Source organism: Manis javanica, chromosome 12 (assembly GCF_040802235.1).
Source record: "Manis javanica isolate MJ-LG chromosome 12, MJ_LKY, whole genome shotgun sequence".
Classification (NCBI taxonomy): domain Eukaryota; kingdom Metazoa; phylum Chordata; class Mammalia; order Pholidota; family Manidae; genus Manis; species Manis javanica.
In genome coordinates, this window is record NC_133167.1 from 83,026,320 (window position 1) to 83,041,750 (window position 15,431).

At 55.0% G+C, this 15,431-nt stretch overlaps 1 protein-coding gene across 1 annotated transcript in view; it reads left to right on the forward strand.

Annotated features, from left to right (window-relative positions):
* Positions 1-15,431, forward strand: part of LOC140845168 (ADAMTS-like protein 3) — a 119,458-nt gene that overhangs the window by 269 nt on the left and 103,758 nt on the right. The window lies entirely within an intron of this gene.

Genomic DNA, 15,431 nt, shown 5'->3' on the forward strand with positions numbered 1-15,431 from the left:
CGGCGGGCAGCGGGTGGCTCGGGGGGCTGGGAAGCGGCCGACGCAAGTGGTGGGCTCGCGGGGCCCGGCCGGGGTCGGGAGTCGGCGCGCCCCGCCGGAGGGGCTCCCCGGGAAGGGAGGGAGCGGAGCGGGTGTTGCCGGTGCGGACGCCCGACCGGCCGGCGAAGTTCGCCGGGACAGGAGTGTAGGGGCTCGCCGGAGCCGCTGCTGGTCAGTCCGGGCCCAGCTGGTGAGCGCGGCTGCTCTCCGCCCCGCTGCGCGCGTCCGCCCGGCCTGGAGCTGCGGCGCCGCCCTGCTCCCGCCGCCCGGGATGGGGCCGCAGGCGGAGGGGCCGGGCCGGGCCGCGCAGACGGGGAGGCCGCGGGCGTTTGCGTTTTGTGGATTTATCCGGCGGAGGCCTCGAGGGCAAGGTCCGGGCTAGCCGAAATTCAAGTGTGCCCCGCCCGGAGGAAGCGCCTTTAAAATTAAAAAATGTTTCATGAGGTGTCTCTCGTGTTTTTTACTTGGGAGTGAAGTTTCTTTCCTTTGGTCTGGGAACTGTCAGTCCATTTTCTTGTATTTAAAAGTTTGTATCTTTCTGTCATTTCGGTTTGTAATCTGCAGCTGAGTAATTTATAACTAGCCACAGAGATTCTGAGACAGGGACCGTGGGTGTAGTCAGTGTAGCGTGAGGGCCTCTGGAAAAAGACCCCTACCAAAACTCCCTATTAAACAATTAAGCAAAATCAGAGTCATGTTAATTCTCCAAAGTAAAATATCAAACTAGGAGTATAAGCACTCTTTAGTGAAGATTAGTTGAAACTAAGAAGCCAGGAGTAAGTTGACCTGGAAGGTTTGAACATCCCCCAAATAAGAAAATACCATACCTCAGCATGGCCCATGTGTTCATTGTGTCAATTAAATGAGGCTATTGTAAAATTTACTTTAGCCTGCTCAAAGGCCCAGTTTATCTTTAACTTTGCCCAGATGCTGCTTTTCCTCCTCCAGCCCCTAATCAAGTAATACATAACCTGGGCGATTAATATGGCAAGTAAACCGAGTCACAAGCAACACAGTGAAAGGCAGGAAGGATCCCATCTTAAAGATAAGATTGCATTTTAACACCCAGGAAGAAGTAAGATTCTTTGTTATTATTATTGTTAAGGTGTTACTGATATACAGCGCTATGAAGGTTTCACATGAAAACCAATGTGGTTAATACATTCACCCATGTTATCGAGTCCCCCCCATACCCCTTTGCAGTCACTGTCCATCAGTGAAGTAAGATGCCACAGATTCACTATTTGCCAAGAAGTAAGATTATTTATTTATTTACGTATTTTATTAAGGTATTATTGATATACACTCCTATGAAGGTTTCACATGAAAATCAATGTGGTTACTACATTCACCCCTGTTATCGTGTCCCCACCCATACCCCATTGCAGTCACTGCCCATCAGTGTAGTAAGATGCCAGAGTCACTGTTTGCCTTCTCTGTGCTACACTGTCTAGCCCCCGGCTACCCCCCCCTACCATCTGTGCCAATCAAAATTCCCCTGAATCTCCTTCTCCCTCTCTCCCCACCGGCCCTCCCTCACCCCTCCCCTTTGGTAACCACCAGTCCCTTCTTGAAGTCTGAGTCTGTTGCTGTTTTGTACCTTCAGTTTTCCTTCGTTGTTATACACCACAAATGAGTGAAATCATTTGGTACTTGTCTTTCTTCGCCTGGCTTATTTCACGGAGCATAATATCCTCCAGTTCCATCCATATTGTTGCAAATGGTAGAATTTGTTTCTTTCTTCTGGCTGAGTTGTATTCGATTGTGTATATATACCACATCTTCTTTAGCCATTCATCTACTGATGGGCACTTAAATTGCTTCTGTATCTTAGCTATCGTAAACAGTGCTGCAATATACATAGGGGTGGGTATGTCTTTTTGAGTCCGAGAAATTACATTCTTGGGGTAAATTCCTAGGAGTGGAACACCGGGGTCAAATGGTATTTCTATTTTTCGTTTTTTGAGGAACTTCCATATTGCTTTCCACAATGGTCGAATTAACTTACATGCCAGCCAGCAAGTGTAGGAGGGTTCCCCTTTCTCCACATCCTCGCAAACATTTGTTCTTAGTCTTTTCGATACTGGCCATCCTAGCTGGTGTGAGGTGATATCTCATTGTGGTTTTTATTTGCATTTCCCTGATAATTAGTGATGTGGAGTATGTTTTCATGTGCCTGTTGGCCATCTGAATTTCTTCTTTGGAGAATTATCTGTTTATATCCTCGGCCCATTTTTTTAATCGGGTTATTTGCTCTTTGGGTGTTGAGACTTGTGAGTTCTTTATATATTTTGGATGTTTACCCGTTGTCGAATGTGTCGTTTACAAATATATACTCCAATACTGTAGGATGCCTTTTTGTTCTGTTGATGGTGTCCTTTGCTGTACAGCAGCTTTTAAGTTTGATGTAGTCCCATCAGTTCATTTTTGCTTTTGTTTCCCTTGCTCGAGGAGATGCATTCAGAAAAGAGGTGCTCATGCTGATATTCAGGGGATTTTTGCCTATGTTGTCTTCTAAGAGTTCTGTAGTTTCATGACTTACATTCAGGTCTTTGATCCATTTCAAGTTTACTTTTGTGTATGGGGATAGACAATAATCCAGTTTCGTTCTCTTGCACGTAGCTGTCCAATATGCAAACACCAGCTATTGAAGAGGCTGTCATTTCCCCATTGTCTGTCCATGGCTCCTTTATCATGTATGAATTGACCATATATATGCTTGGATGTATATCTGGGCTCTCCAGTCTGTTCCATTGGCTGCAGCTACGTACGGGTCCCTGAGCCTGCAGCAGCAGCCTGGGAAGCTGCCCAAGTCTGCTGATGGAAGAGGTGCAAGAGCACCTGCCCCAGACGAGGCTCAGGATGAGCAGCAGGAGGAAGAGGAGCAGGAAGCAGACTAGGGTCCTGGGGTGCCGGGTGCCTCCTGTCCAAAGGGGAAGCTCTCCTCTGCACACAGCCAGGGTACCAGCTGGGTCGTGGGCCCGATGACAGCAGCTACAGGGCCACGCAGGTGAACAGAAGAGGCAGGTTATCCCAGGTTCCCCCCGTTATCCTGCTTCCACCCTGTCCTCACTACCCTCTGTGCTCCTGGTCCTGTGCAGAGGATCCTGTCAATCACCGTCACCCATGGGGTCCCTGTCATGGTGAGGCGCATGAGCATCACCCACTCACAGAGGAGGAAATTGGGTCCCAGAGAGGGAGGGGAATCACCCTTGAGCCTGACAGGACTGTTCGGTGGTGGAGCAGAATCCCAGCCCAACCTGTCTTTATTACTCCCCCACACCCAACATGGCCCGAAGCTTCCCTGAGGCTGGGGAGCAGCCCACCCCTTGCGAATGGCCCCAGGCCAGAAACTTACCTGACTCTGGCCCCTAAGTTTAAATGTTGCGGGACCTGAAGAACAAGAGTCCCTTTCTGCCGGCCCTCTGGCCTGGGGGCTCCAGCTGGCAGGACAGGGTGTAGCTGCAGGACAGAGGGGCACCTGTGAGTCCCTGGAGCCACATGTCAGGGGCCCTTCTCCCAGAGCCTGCCAGCAGCTAGAACCCACACGTGACTCCTGCCATCCTCACCTCTCTTCCTCATCCAGGGTCTCCACAGCCTGGAAGAAGGATCTGAAGTGCTCCTCGGGTTCGAGGTGATGCGTCATGGCCACGTACTTGTGTATGAGCATCTCACGTACGATGGTACTTTCCTGAAGCAGAGGAAGGACAGGATGCACGCAAGGAGGGGCGTGAGGAGCGGAGCACTGGGATGGTCCCTTATCTTTGCTCAAGTGGGAACCCGCCTTCCCTCTGATGCTATCCAGCCCTGCCTGTTTCCACTGTTGGGTCTCTAGCTCCTCCTCCAGGAAGGCGGTCTTGATGCCACCCCCATCCCCCACCCGACAAAGCCTTGAGTGTCCTCAGCTCTGGGCGTGCTAACTTTCTCAAGACATGTCAGACTCAGGGGTTGGGCCGGACAGGGTCCTGCCCAGGGGCTCTGCACCCCCCACCCCCACTTTCTGTGGTGGGGTGTTACAGTAGCTCAACTCTGTCTTTCTCATCCTGTCACCCTGGAAGGCACCAAGGCAGCCAAAGTGCATCAGAAACAGCCCCCTGCACCCAGAACGAGGCCCAAACCTCCCCACCCTTTCTCAAGTTGGAGGACCACTGGGGCCCTCCAGGTGACAGGCCTGCCAGAAACAGCACCCAGACCTAGGCCAGGAGGAGGAGGTACTGGACTGGGGAGCTGAGGCCAAGCTTCCCATGCAACTCTCTCTGATGACTCTGTGATGACACGGAGACTGAGGCCTCAGGCAGGAAGGCATGGGCAGCCCCTTCCTGTACTTCCTGCCTTGAAGGAGCAACATCCCTCCCCGTGGGCATGGCCTGATGGAGAGGCCATCCTGCTCAGAGGCTGCAGACTGTAGCCCTCAGCCCCACCTGCCCTGGGGCCAGGAGCTGCGCTTAAGGGAGGGTGGGGTCCTTCTGTCTGCCCTCTCCAAGGAGCCCAGCCCCTGGGGTGGAGGGGAGACTCCCAAGAGGCAAGTGGCCTGGTGCTGAGAGCTCCGGCTCACTAGGGTCTCTCTCTTCTTCAAAGCTCACCATCCTGCACACCCTGTGCCCCTCTGGGCTCACTGACATCATTGTGTTCCAGGGGTTTCTCTAGGACGAGCAGGCCAGCCATGAACAATCCATAGAAGGGGACCATGCTGTGCCACTGGGGTGGGGAGGTGCCCTGTCTACCTCAGGGGCGCCCGTAGAGCCTCCACTGAACCCCTCACTCGCAGCCCCTAGCTCCCCTTGGACCACCCCTGCTTCCTTCCACACCCTCCCTTCACCCTGCTCTCCCCTCCTGTCCCTCCCAGGGCTGGCTTTTGGCCAATCCCAAGACCTGTGGTCCCTGCACCCATCCTCCAACTTCTCTCTATACCCAGCTGCTCTCTCCCTCCTGGTCACCCCAGTGCTGGCAGTTCAGGGCTGGTGGCGCCAGCAGCAAGTGCAGGGTCGCCCCCACTGCCATGACCCTGGCCAGGCCACTCTCACCTCCTGCCTATCCTCAGATCCCCGGAGGAAACGATGCTGTTGCATCACCATGGAGGTCGCCTCCTGCAAGGTCCGGGACACTCAGGTGCTCATGCTCCCCTCCCACATGGCCTCCCACAAACCAGACCTTCGTTGGTGGATGCCTCGCCCGAGTCCCCTGGTACTGTGCTGTTCCCACCTCCAGCAGGCTCTCAGCTGAGGGTGAATGCAGCTCCAGCACACACTCATACTCATGGGTGTCCTTGGGCCGCGGCCGGCCTCCCTGAGAGGCTTCCTCACTTGCAGAGGATCAGGGGAGTTCCGTCTGCCTCCCAGGGTGCCCTGAGCACTCACTGTCACCTGGCTATCACCACGGCTCCCCTCACATGACCAGGTGGGATGGGCACAAAGCTAAAGGCCATCTTGTGCTCCCTGGACCTTGCTCACCTGGGAGTCCCGCACCCCAGGGTGACAACCTTCCATGACCAGATGAGGAGCCTGAGGCCTCAGAGGGGTAGTGATGGGCTAAGGGGGCCCTAGGGAGGGGCCGACCTTGCTCAGCCATAGGCCCCACCCCTGCTGCCAGCCCAGTACCAGCCCTGACCAGGAGCCTGTCTTCTGGGTCCTCACTGGATGTCAGGCCCCCAGTCAAGTGGAGCCAGGGAGGGAGACAAACAGGACACCTTGGGGGCCGGGCGGAGCCTACTTCTCCCATCAGCTGTCCCCTCTCACCATGCACACCTCGAGTCAGCCCCTAGGCTGGGCCACAGCACTGCAGAGGGCTTGCCCCAAGGATCCCCTCCCTCCAGACCTCTAGCCTCCATTTACCTTGAGGAGCTACTTCTGGTTAAGCCACTTCTCCTCTATTAGCCTCTTATGCATCCTGGAGCTCTTCCGAAGGGGAGGAGAGAGGAGGGAGACATGTGGCCAACATGTGGAGGCTTTGGGGGTGTTGGACCCCTTTTCCACTAGCCTGCATGAGGCTTTCCACCATGGCTCTTAGCCCTGGGGAATCTGAGGCCTGCAGTTCTCCTGGGGGCGGATTTACTTTGGGACAGGTGGCTGTCCTTTGGGCAGGGACCTCCTGCTGCAGAACACATGCTGAACATCTCCCATTGGCTTCAACCCACACCTGACGAAGAAACCCGATTCCTGAGGGGGAACCGCTGGCCTAACCCACGGGAGCTCTGAGAGCCCACCATCCTGTAAGCCCCTGTCCCCAGGGTCTGCCGCCTCTCAGGAGCCCCAGCAGACTGAGAGGACACTGCCAGACCTAGGGGTGGTGTCTCTGGTCCACTCAGGTGATCTGGTCCCCTCAGGTGACCTGGTCCCAGTGACAGGACTACCTACCAGGAAACATGTCCCCAGGTGCATTGCAGACGACTCACAGCAGGGCTCTGCAGGGCCAAAAGAATGGCGTGGAGGGACGCAAAATTCTCGAGGTCCAGACACTCCTGGGACGGAAGACAGAGCTGAGAATGTGGCCTGCTTCTGACCCCCTATGAACTCCTGTCCTTAAGGAGGCAGACATCCAGGGAGCCCAGCACACCCAGGACCTGTTGAGCAGCCCTCCTGGGTGGAGGACTGTATCTCAACCCAAGGAAGGGGCCAGGGATGGCTGTCCCACCCCCAGGGCCTGCGAGTCCAGGTCAGCACGCCCCTGGCAGGAGGGGCCCAGGGACCGGGCAGGGTCAGACTGTAGTCCTCCATCCTGAGAGTTGGCCAAGGAGGGGAGAAGGTCCCAACATGCCAGGATGGACCCTGGGTGCTGTTCTATGGCACACCTTGGCCATCTGAATCCAGAACTCTACCACTTGGGCCCTGTCCCGCGCCGTCATGCCTGGGGCCCCGAGGCAGGAGGAGATGACCAGGTTGGCTGCGTCATCAAATTGTTTTATGATCTTATTGACGCTGGGGGCCAGGTGCTCAACGTTTCCATTATATGACTGGCTCCTGTAGCGGGTCATGTGGTCGGGCACTGCCACTTTGGTGAACAGTTCCTGGGGATAGCAAGGGGGGATCATTTAGCTGTGTCCACAGTGCCCCTGGGCCCAGGCAGTTACCTGTCAGAGCTGGAGCCCAGGCCACTGAGGATGTGGTGTGAGCCTTATGGCAGTCCAGGCTTTGGACTCCATCCACTGAGGCACCCAGGAACGGATGCACTGGACCCCACAGTGGTGGGGAACAGAGGGGTTCACTGAGAACAGGCATCCTCCCTCACCTTGTCCCTGCAGCACAAGGCAGCTCAGGCCTGCATGTCCTGGGGCATCTGCCTCCCATTCTGTCACCCCGTGGATCCCGCTACCCACTCAGGTGCAGTTACCCCTAAAACAACTCCAACCAGGCCTTTGTTGTTGTCTGTGTCTCCCATGCAGTCAGGTACATGGCAGAGGCCTCTGAAGTGTGGAGGCTGTGGAGGCCTGCCAGGCCAACGGCCTGAGGACCTAATGCCATGGCAGCACCTCTCTCAGCACCCCTCTACTACACTGCCCCTCCCACCCCAGCCAGGCCCTGCCCACCTTCCCTCTGCTATTTCTCATTGGTCCGCAAGGATCCCTAAGTGCCAGCCCTACTGTCCCTGTGGTCAGTGAAGGCTTGGGGGTGAGGAGAGTTTCTCAGGGCACATGGTGGGAAGGTGGCACGTCGGCCCAGATCACAGGAGTGCACATCGGGACAGCAGGTCTGGGGCAGCCCATGGCACAGGGAAGGCCCACCCCAACTTCGATCCTGCTCCACTCACCGCATACATCAGGGTCAGCTGCTCGGCCACCAGGCGGGGGGGGAATGCCAGGATGGTGGACTCTGGAGCTGGCTCTGCCTCTGCCAGGCCCGGTACCATTCTGGCAGGTGCCCTGGGCCCTGTGCCCGAGGGCTCATAGGGCTCAAGCTCAGGGCTTGGCGGTGGGGCTGAGGGCACTGCTGTGACATCCTCCAGCTCTTCAGGGGCTGAAACAGATGACACTGGCTGCAGCTCCAGCACAGGGGTCTCAGGGAGCTCCTGAACTGGTTCTAGCCATGAAGCCAGCCCTCCCTTTGTCTCTCGAGCCAGCTGCGTCTGCCGTGGTTCTGGGGCAGGGAGGACACAGAGAAAGGGACACCCCAGGGCTGATTCCCCGCACCTTACAATGACAGAAAAGCCCTCACTGTGTTGAAGGCAATCCCTGTCCGGGAAGCCCACCCTAAACGGTTCCCTGGCTGCAGCCCCTCACCTTCCAGCTCTGCCACAGTGGGCCCCAGGTGCTCCTCCTGGGCCAAGTGGTGGAGGACTTGGCCCTCTGGGATGGATGAAAGCTGGCTGCCATGGAGGATGCTGGGCACATGCTCTGGGGCTCCCAGGCACGGCGCCTAGCCTGGCCCATTCTGGGGCTGGGGGAAGGCATGGGAGTGGAAGAGTGAGAAGCCTGGTCTTCCCAGCCACACTGCCCTCCCAGCCCACCCTTGTGTGGGCCTGGCCACTCTGCATTCCCCTGCCTGTCCAGGCAACTGCTCCTCCCCCTTCTTGACCCTGTGTGTCCTGGGACCCCATCCTTTCCCATCCTCCCAAAGAGGAAGTCCCTAGTCAGCAGCCCGCCTGTGGGAATCCAAAGATTGGTCACCTGCTGGGTTCTGAAGGCTCATGGGGCTCCACCTCAGGGCCTGAGACCACTCCTGGGTTGTCCCAGATGCTCACCGCACCGGGTATGGTGGGCTCTGGACCTGGAGCTGGCTCTTCCAGGCCCGGTGCCAGTCCAGTAGGTGCTGTGGGCCCCAGGGCTGAAGCAGGTGACACCGGCCATAGCTCCAGCATAGGGGTCTCTCGTGCTGTCCTCATTCTCCATTTCTTCCTCACACTTGTCCAGGGAACCCTCCGCCTGCAGACCTTATTCCCACGGAGAGTTGACTCCTCTTCATGCTGAAGGGGGCAGGGGGCATATCGTCAGCAGGAAACCCAGGAACCACCAGGATGAGGGAGGTTTGCAGCCACCCGAGAGTCCCCAGCCCCCTGGGGTGCAATCAAGGAGAGGGAAGGGGTGCCCCCAGGCAATGAGATTCCAGGCCCTCTGGAGTGGGACTGTCGACCACTCTCGTGGGGAAGCCCTGGGAGGGCCCTGGCAGGTTGCCAGGTTTGGAACGGGTCCTGAGTGTAGACAGCCTGCCCCGGGCCTAGGGAGATGGAGTAGGTGTGAATCCATCCACCAGCAACTCCACGCTCCCCAGGGTGGAGTTCCGAAAAGCCAGTGCCTAGTAGCTTGGGAGGTGCCACCCGGGGCTGCCTGGACCTCTCCTCGGGGAAATGTGGGCCTCAGTCCCTGCCCCTGACATCAGGGACACAGGGCCATCTGCATATGACTGGTCACTGAGGGAAGGAGAGGACACACCCTGGGCTCAGGACTAACATGTGGGTGGAAGTACCTGGTCCCAACACTCACCTCCATGTCCTGAATGATGAGAGCAGAGGTGTGACACTGACTGCCCCACCAGGGGGCCACCACCTCACAACATGCTGGCACCCAGGAATGGCCCCCCTCCTCCCCAGCCTTCAGTCCTGCCCATACCCCACACCCACCACACACACACAGAAGGGGTGGAGGTGAAGGTCATCCCGGGATGGGTCACACTTGGGGCCTGGACCTGGAGTGGCCTGCTCTGGGCAGCCCTGTGTTACCTCGGGGTTCCTTGGACAACACGGACAGAGGCATTGGAGGTGGTCTCTGAGCCAACGCCCACAGCGAGCAGGAAGACTGTCCCTCTTTGCTTCCCTGACTTCCATGCCTTCAGAAGGGTCTGCACAACAAGACCGTATGTTGCTCTGTCGAGCGTCTCCGGTCAAGTGAGCAGGACTGGGGTCTGTGTCCAGGAACTGGGCACCGGGTCACTATTCAGGTTCTACTGGGCATGTCATCAGTGACATCACTTCCTGAAGGTTCCATTTCATGGGCCCCTCCCTGCATTCAAACACACCCACATGCCCCTCTGGGCTGCTGACTGCCCATCCTGGCCCCCTTGCCATGCATGACTACACAAATCTCCACCAGAGCCCTCCCCTTGCTCTTTGGCAATGTCACTAGGGTCCCAGCTCTGAGGAGACGAGCTGAGCTCAGACCTCTTTTTCTCACCAGTTCCCTGTCCTGATGAACCCACAGTGCCTCCCAGGAGCTACCCAATGTCCCAACCTGCACAGGCAGGGTCATGCCAGACATTTCTCCCTAGGGACATCCTCAGGGATATATGGATGACACCTCCAACTCCTGGGGGCTGGTGTCATGTGTGTCTGACACACAGGCTCAGAGATGGAACAATGCCAAGCAGGCTTGACATGGGGTGTGGAATACCACGCAAGTCAGGCCCGGGTTCGGGCCATGAGATCTTGAGCAAGTCATCCCCCCTCTAGGCCATTTTCAGGTGTGCACCTTGAAGGGGTGGCAATGACAGGAGACCCAGGTGTTGTCATCTACTCCCAAGGCATCCACCTACCAGAGGTCTCCATTCTCTGAGGACCATACCCAAGGGCCTCCCGTTGACATATGTGATGAGCATCCTTGTATGGTGAACCCAGTAATCCCTCCTAGGAAGCACATACCCTGCGACCACTGCATGGTGTGAACAGCACAGCCAAGGGGGTGTGCTGTCACAGCCACATTGCATGACAAGCAGTTACTTCCCCACTTTTCATACTTTCTGTACAAAAGGGTCCTGACACTGCCCAGGGCAGTGAGCTTGGTAGCCCATATCAGTGTGTATGTGTCATGGCTTCTACGCACATATTCTATTTCCCAGACATAAGGGGGAGGGGTTTGGATGCAGCAAGAAAATGGATACGTTCATCCATTTTGTTCACGGTGTGACATATTTACGGAACAAATGTCATGGTTAAGATCACAGAATTAAGTAGCTACTAGCTCATTTTCAACATCCAGCTTTAACCACTTGGTAGGCATTTGACTGCGGATGAGTCACTGACCTTGGTAGCACAGTTTCTCCACCTGTCCCTTGGCTGTGATCATAGGATCTTGATTACGTGAGGTCACAGAGAGCATTGAAGGAGTTACCCTGGGAAGAAGGCTTGGAAGGCCTGGCACATCACAAGTGCTTCATCTAGTTAGTATAAATCTATTGTTACATTCCTCTAAACTGTAAGCTCCAGAGGGCACAGAGCTAAGGGGTCAATGCAGAATTTCCAGAACCTCCCACGTAGCCATAGTCCACTTACAGATCAATGGTTGTAACCAGTGCAGGGCCTTACAACCTCCAGGACAAGGGGTGGAGAGGAAATAGCCATTCTGTCCTCCCGTCCATTCCTGATATGAACTGGTCTGGCATCTGCCAAGCACCAAAAACCCACTCACGGAATTCCTGCTAGAAGGGGCGGGTAGGGGAAGGAGAGCACCATCCGCGGCTGGACGAGATGGATGGTGCTGAGCCTGGCTAGTGACCATAACAAATAAAAGCCTTTCTACCTGCCCTTTCCCTTGACTGATTTCGGTTTTGCAGTCTCATAGGGGGACTTGCCCTGGCCTGGGAACATCTCTCCCTCCAAGGCTATATCTGGCATAGTTGGCAGGATCTGGTGAACCTGAAATCGGTCCTCATGGTTCCCTGTTGGTGCGGACTGCTCCTATAGATGGTGAGGAGGTACTCTTAGTTCCCTAGAGGCGGTGGGGATACATCTGGGAACACCCCTAGGGATGGCAGGGATTCCCCAGGGGATTCCTGTGTGGGTGGTGAGGCTTCACCTGGAGATCCCACAGTGGAGATGGTGTCCATGGCAAGTGCCTCCTGGAGAAGTGACCCTCTCCCCAGAATCTGGGGAAAATGGGGACCCTGGAGGTAGTGGAGTCAGTCCCGTGTAAAATGGGGGACTCGGGAACTGAGTGGCCATAACGTGGCAGGAAAAGTGGGGTGGTTGTTTCTCACAGCATTAGAAAGGGTTACTAATGAGAGAAATCCCCTCCAGTGGCAAGCGTCCAGGAAGATGAGTTGTGGGGTGGTCTGAGAAGGGAAAGAAAACTGAGGTCACACTGCTGAGAGACACACTGGTGGCAAGGGAGGGGGCAGCACAAAATGGTGGCGGAGGGGGAGAGGGTGGGGGTCGAGGACGGGGTGGTGCCTTCAGCCAAGCACATGGCAGGCTAGGAGGTGCAGGGGACAATGGCAGGGTGAGGCTGAGGACAGAGCTGTTGCTGAGCCTGCTGCCTGAGGCACCAACCCTCCCATATTGAAGGCCTACCCAGTTTGTTAGGCAAATAAAGATGCAACAACCTCAGGTTCCTCGCTGAGTGGAGCAGACCCCACCCCACTGTGGAGCACTCCACGCTCCATGCCTATACCCAGGCCGAGCTGGAGCCTCCGCCTACATGGCCTTTGCATCTTTGGAGTTCAGGAGTAGAGGGCATTGTTCTGTCAGGGTCAGAAATGAGTAAAGTGGCTTCCCTGACGCGACTCACCCATCTCTCTGGCATAGGATACAAAATGCCCGTGAGCACCAGGGAATGATGTACTTTTGGATTGCCAGACTGCAGCCCTAAGGGCAGTTTGGCCTAATCAGGGTGAGTTGCTGTCTTTCCCTGCTAGTTGGAAAACATGCAGCACTCCAGCAGGTGCTGGGGAGCTGGGCATGGAAAGTGTCAGCTGTTATGTGGACCGACAGGGCCCCTGTGAGGGGTTGTTCACCAGAGGATTGAGGACTCTGGTGCTCCCTACAGCTCTTCCATCCTTCTCTGGGTCCCTAGTGACTGTTCTTGCTCCTCCACGTAGGAAAACCCGTAAGTGAGGTCACTCCTGCTGCTCAGATCTGGGGGAGGCTGAAATCAGAAGAGCTCAGAAGGTAATATGGTCTGTGACTGAAAGAAGAGGTTTACAGGGCCCTGTGAAGGTCTCGAGGACCCAGACTATGCGTTGATTTGATAAAGGCGGAGGCAGTGAAAGAAATATTCCATGGAGAGCCCAGTAGAATCTTCCTAGAACTGTGGCACCAATTAAAGCCAAAGCAGCGGTTCAAGCCTCTGACGTACAAGACACGGAAGCCAGAGGCAAAGCCCCTCTTCTGGCCCATGTGCCTGCAGGACTTCCTGGGTCCCTGACCACACAGGAGGGTGATTGGGGATTGCGGTCTGACTTTGTGGGGGTGTCAAGGCCCCCACCTTGTGGGTGCGGTGAGGACTGAAGGCCACATTGTAGAGGAATGCAGGGAACAGGGCTGAGCCACCCTTCGTAGAAACTACGTGAGGCTAACATTCCTGGACCCTACCCTAAGTTAGATAACTAGAAGTAAATGACCCCCCTGGGGTCGAATCTCATGATAAGTCACATAGGAATGCTTGTGCAAAGGTCAGGCACCTGGTGTATCCCTGTTCCAATTTTATTGGCCAAAGTATAGAATGTGTTTCAAATTCATTGGTTGGGGTAATGTGCAGGCTCTGGTGCGATGACTGTAGGAATCCCATATAAACCATACCTAAAGTTGCTTGGGGGTCGGCAGCTCGGACTCGGCCTGCGTGTCAGGGGTGGTGCTGTCGACTCCAGCTTGCTGGCTGAATAAAGGCTTTGCTTGGATTTTCATCTCCATGTCCGTGTGTCTTGTTCTCTGGGAAACCCCGGAGTCCTGGACCCTAACACACATGACATGTACAATTAACAATTCACTGGTCCCCAGTGAATGTACAATGTGTTCTGGCACTGGTGGAGAGTGGAACTGAATGTTCTGTGATTTATGGTAACCCTGAGTGGTTTCCTGGGACTCCTACTGTGATAGATGCTCGGGGGTAAGGCAGTTAGAGTGAAGAAAGCCCAAAATACATTGGGAATGGGGCATTTACCCCCAAAGCAGTACACTGTGTATATTTCTCCAATCCCTGAATATATTTTGGGGTTGGATACCCTGCAGGGCCTGTGGTTACTGACCACTGCAGGTGAGTTTAGACTGAGGATATGTGTGGTAAAGGCAGCTCGGAGGGGACTTGCACTCGCCCATAGCTGTCTGTACCTCGGCAAGTGACAAATACTAAGCAGTATGTATTGCCAGGGGGCACAAAGAAATCGGAGAAACTCTACAGGAGCTGGAGAAGGTGGACATCATAATGTGCACTCATAGTCCTTTTACTTCCCTGGTGTGACACATCATGTTGAGGTCCTTGCTAATGCTTTCTTCTCTATTGACTTAACACAGGAGAGCCAGTAACAGTTTGCCTTCATGTGGGAAGGCTGGCTGAGGATGTTCGATGTCTATCTGCAGGGACATCTCTGCAGTCCCATATGAGTCATGGATTTGTAGCCCAGGACTTGGCAGCATGGGAGAAACTGCCAACAGTGAACCTGTTTCATTATCTTGATGACGTTATGCTCACATCTGATTCTCTTCCAGATCTACAAGGTGCAGTACCTAGAGTGCTGCAGCATCTACAGGAGAAAGGATGACAGGAGGGACAGAAGTTGAGACCAGCTATCCCTTTCTGCCTGGCCTCCTGGTTGGCTGCTGGTGGCAGAGGGGGATCTGTGATGTAAGTCTGGGGAGAGGAAATCCCAGGGCAAAATACCTTTAACAACAGAAATCAGTCAAAGGAAGAAATAAAGTTTAAAATTCATTTATTGCTTACAAACTGCAGTCTGTGGGCTTCTCTCTTTCCTGCTCCAGCAGAAGCAAAAGCAGCCCTCCCCGTCTCCTCTCAGGTACAGCCGATAAGCCCTCCATTGCGCAGGAAATTACCCATTGGTATGGAGATGAACTCCTCTCCACCCCTGAGGAATGATACAAATGCACTAAACCATATTTCTTTCCACCTCTGATTGCCTACTGATATGGAGATGTACTAAAACCAGGCAAGATATATTGGAAATATTACAGTTTTACCCACTCATGAGCTCTGGTGGAAGATTCTATAAAGGTCCAGGCAGAGATGCCCTGTGAGCAGATGAAAATGTAGAGCCAAAGGAGGGCTATCTGGAAATAAGTGGAAGAATCTAAGAAGGGAGGGACTTGGTTGGAAAAAGACCACACCAGGCAGTAATCATAGAGATATTCTGAGGCCTTAATGGGAGGCCAGAAGAGGAGACCAGAGCCGCCTATTCTGGCCCCAGAGGGGAATTGGGGCTAAGCGGCAGCTGTGGAGCTGGATTTCAGTCAACCTGAGTACCTTTTCCTACAGCTGGAACTGGGGGGAGAATGGAAAAACAGGGACAAGGGGCATGCCCCATGGCGTCAGGGAGGAGAGTTCCCTTCCAGGCAAAACGCACCCCCCACGGACCCACCAAAGCTGCTTTTCTGCCCCAACCCTCCCTTTACCAGAACCCCCACCTTCCAGGCAGCTGGCTAAGCAACCCATTAAGGCCATCTTCCTAACTCATAAATGAACCCTTCTGTTCCATGGGTTCTTGTTAATGGAGTCAAAGAATGAACTTGGCAAACACTCAAAA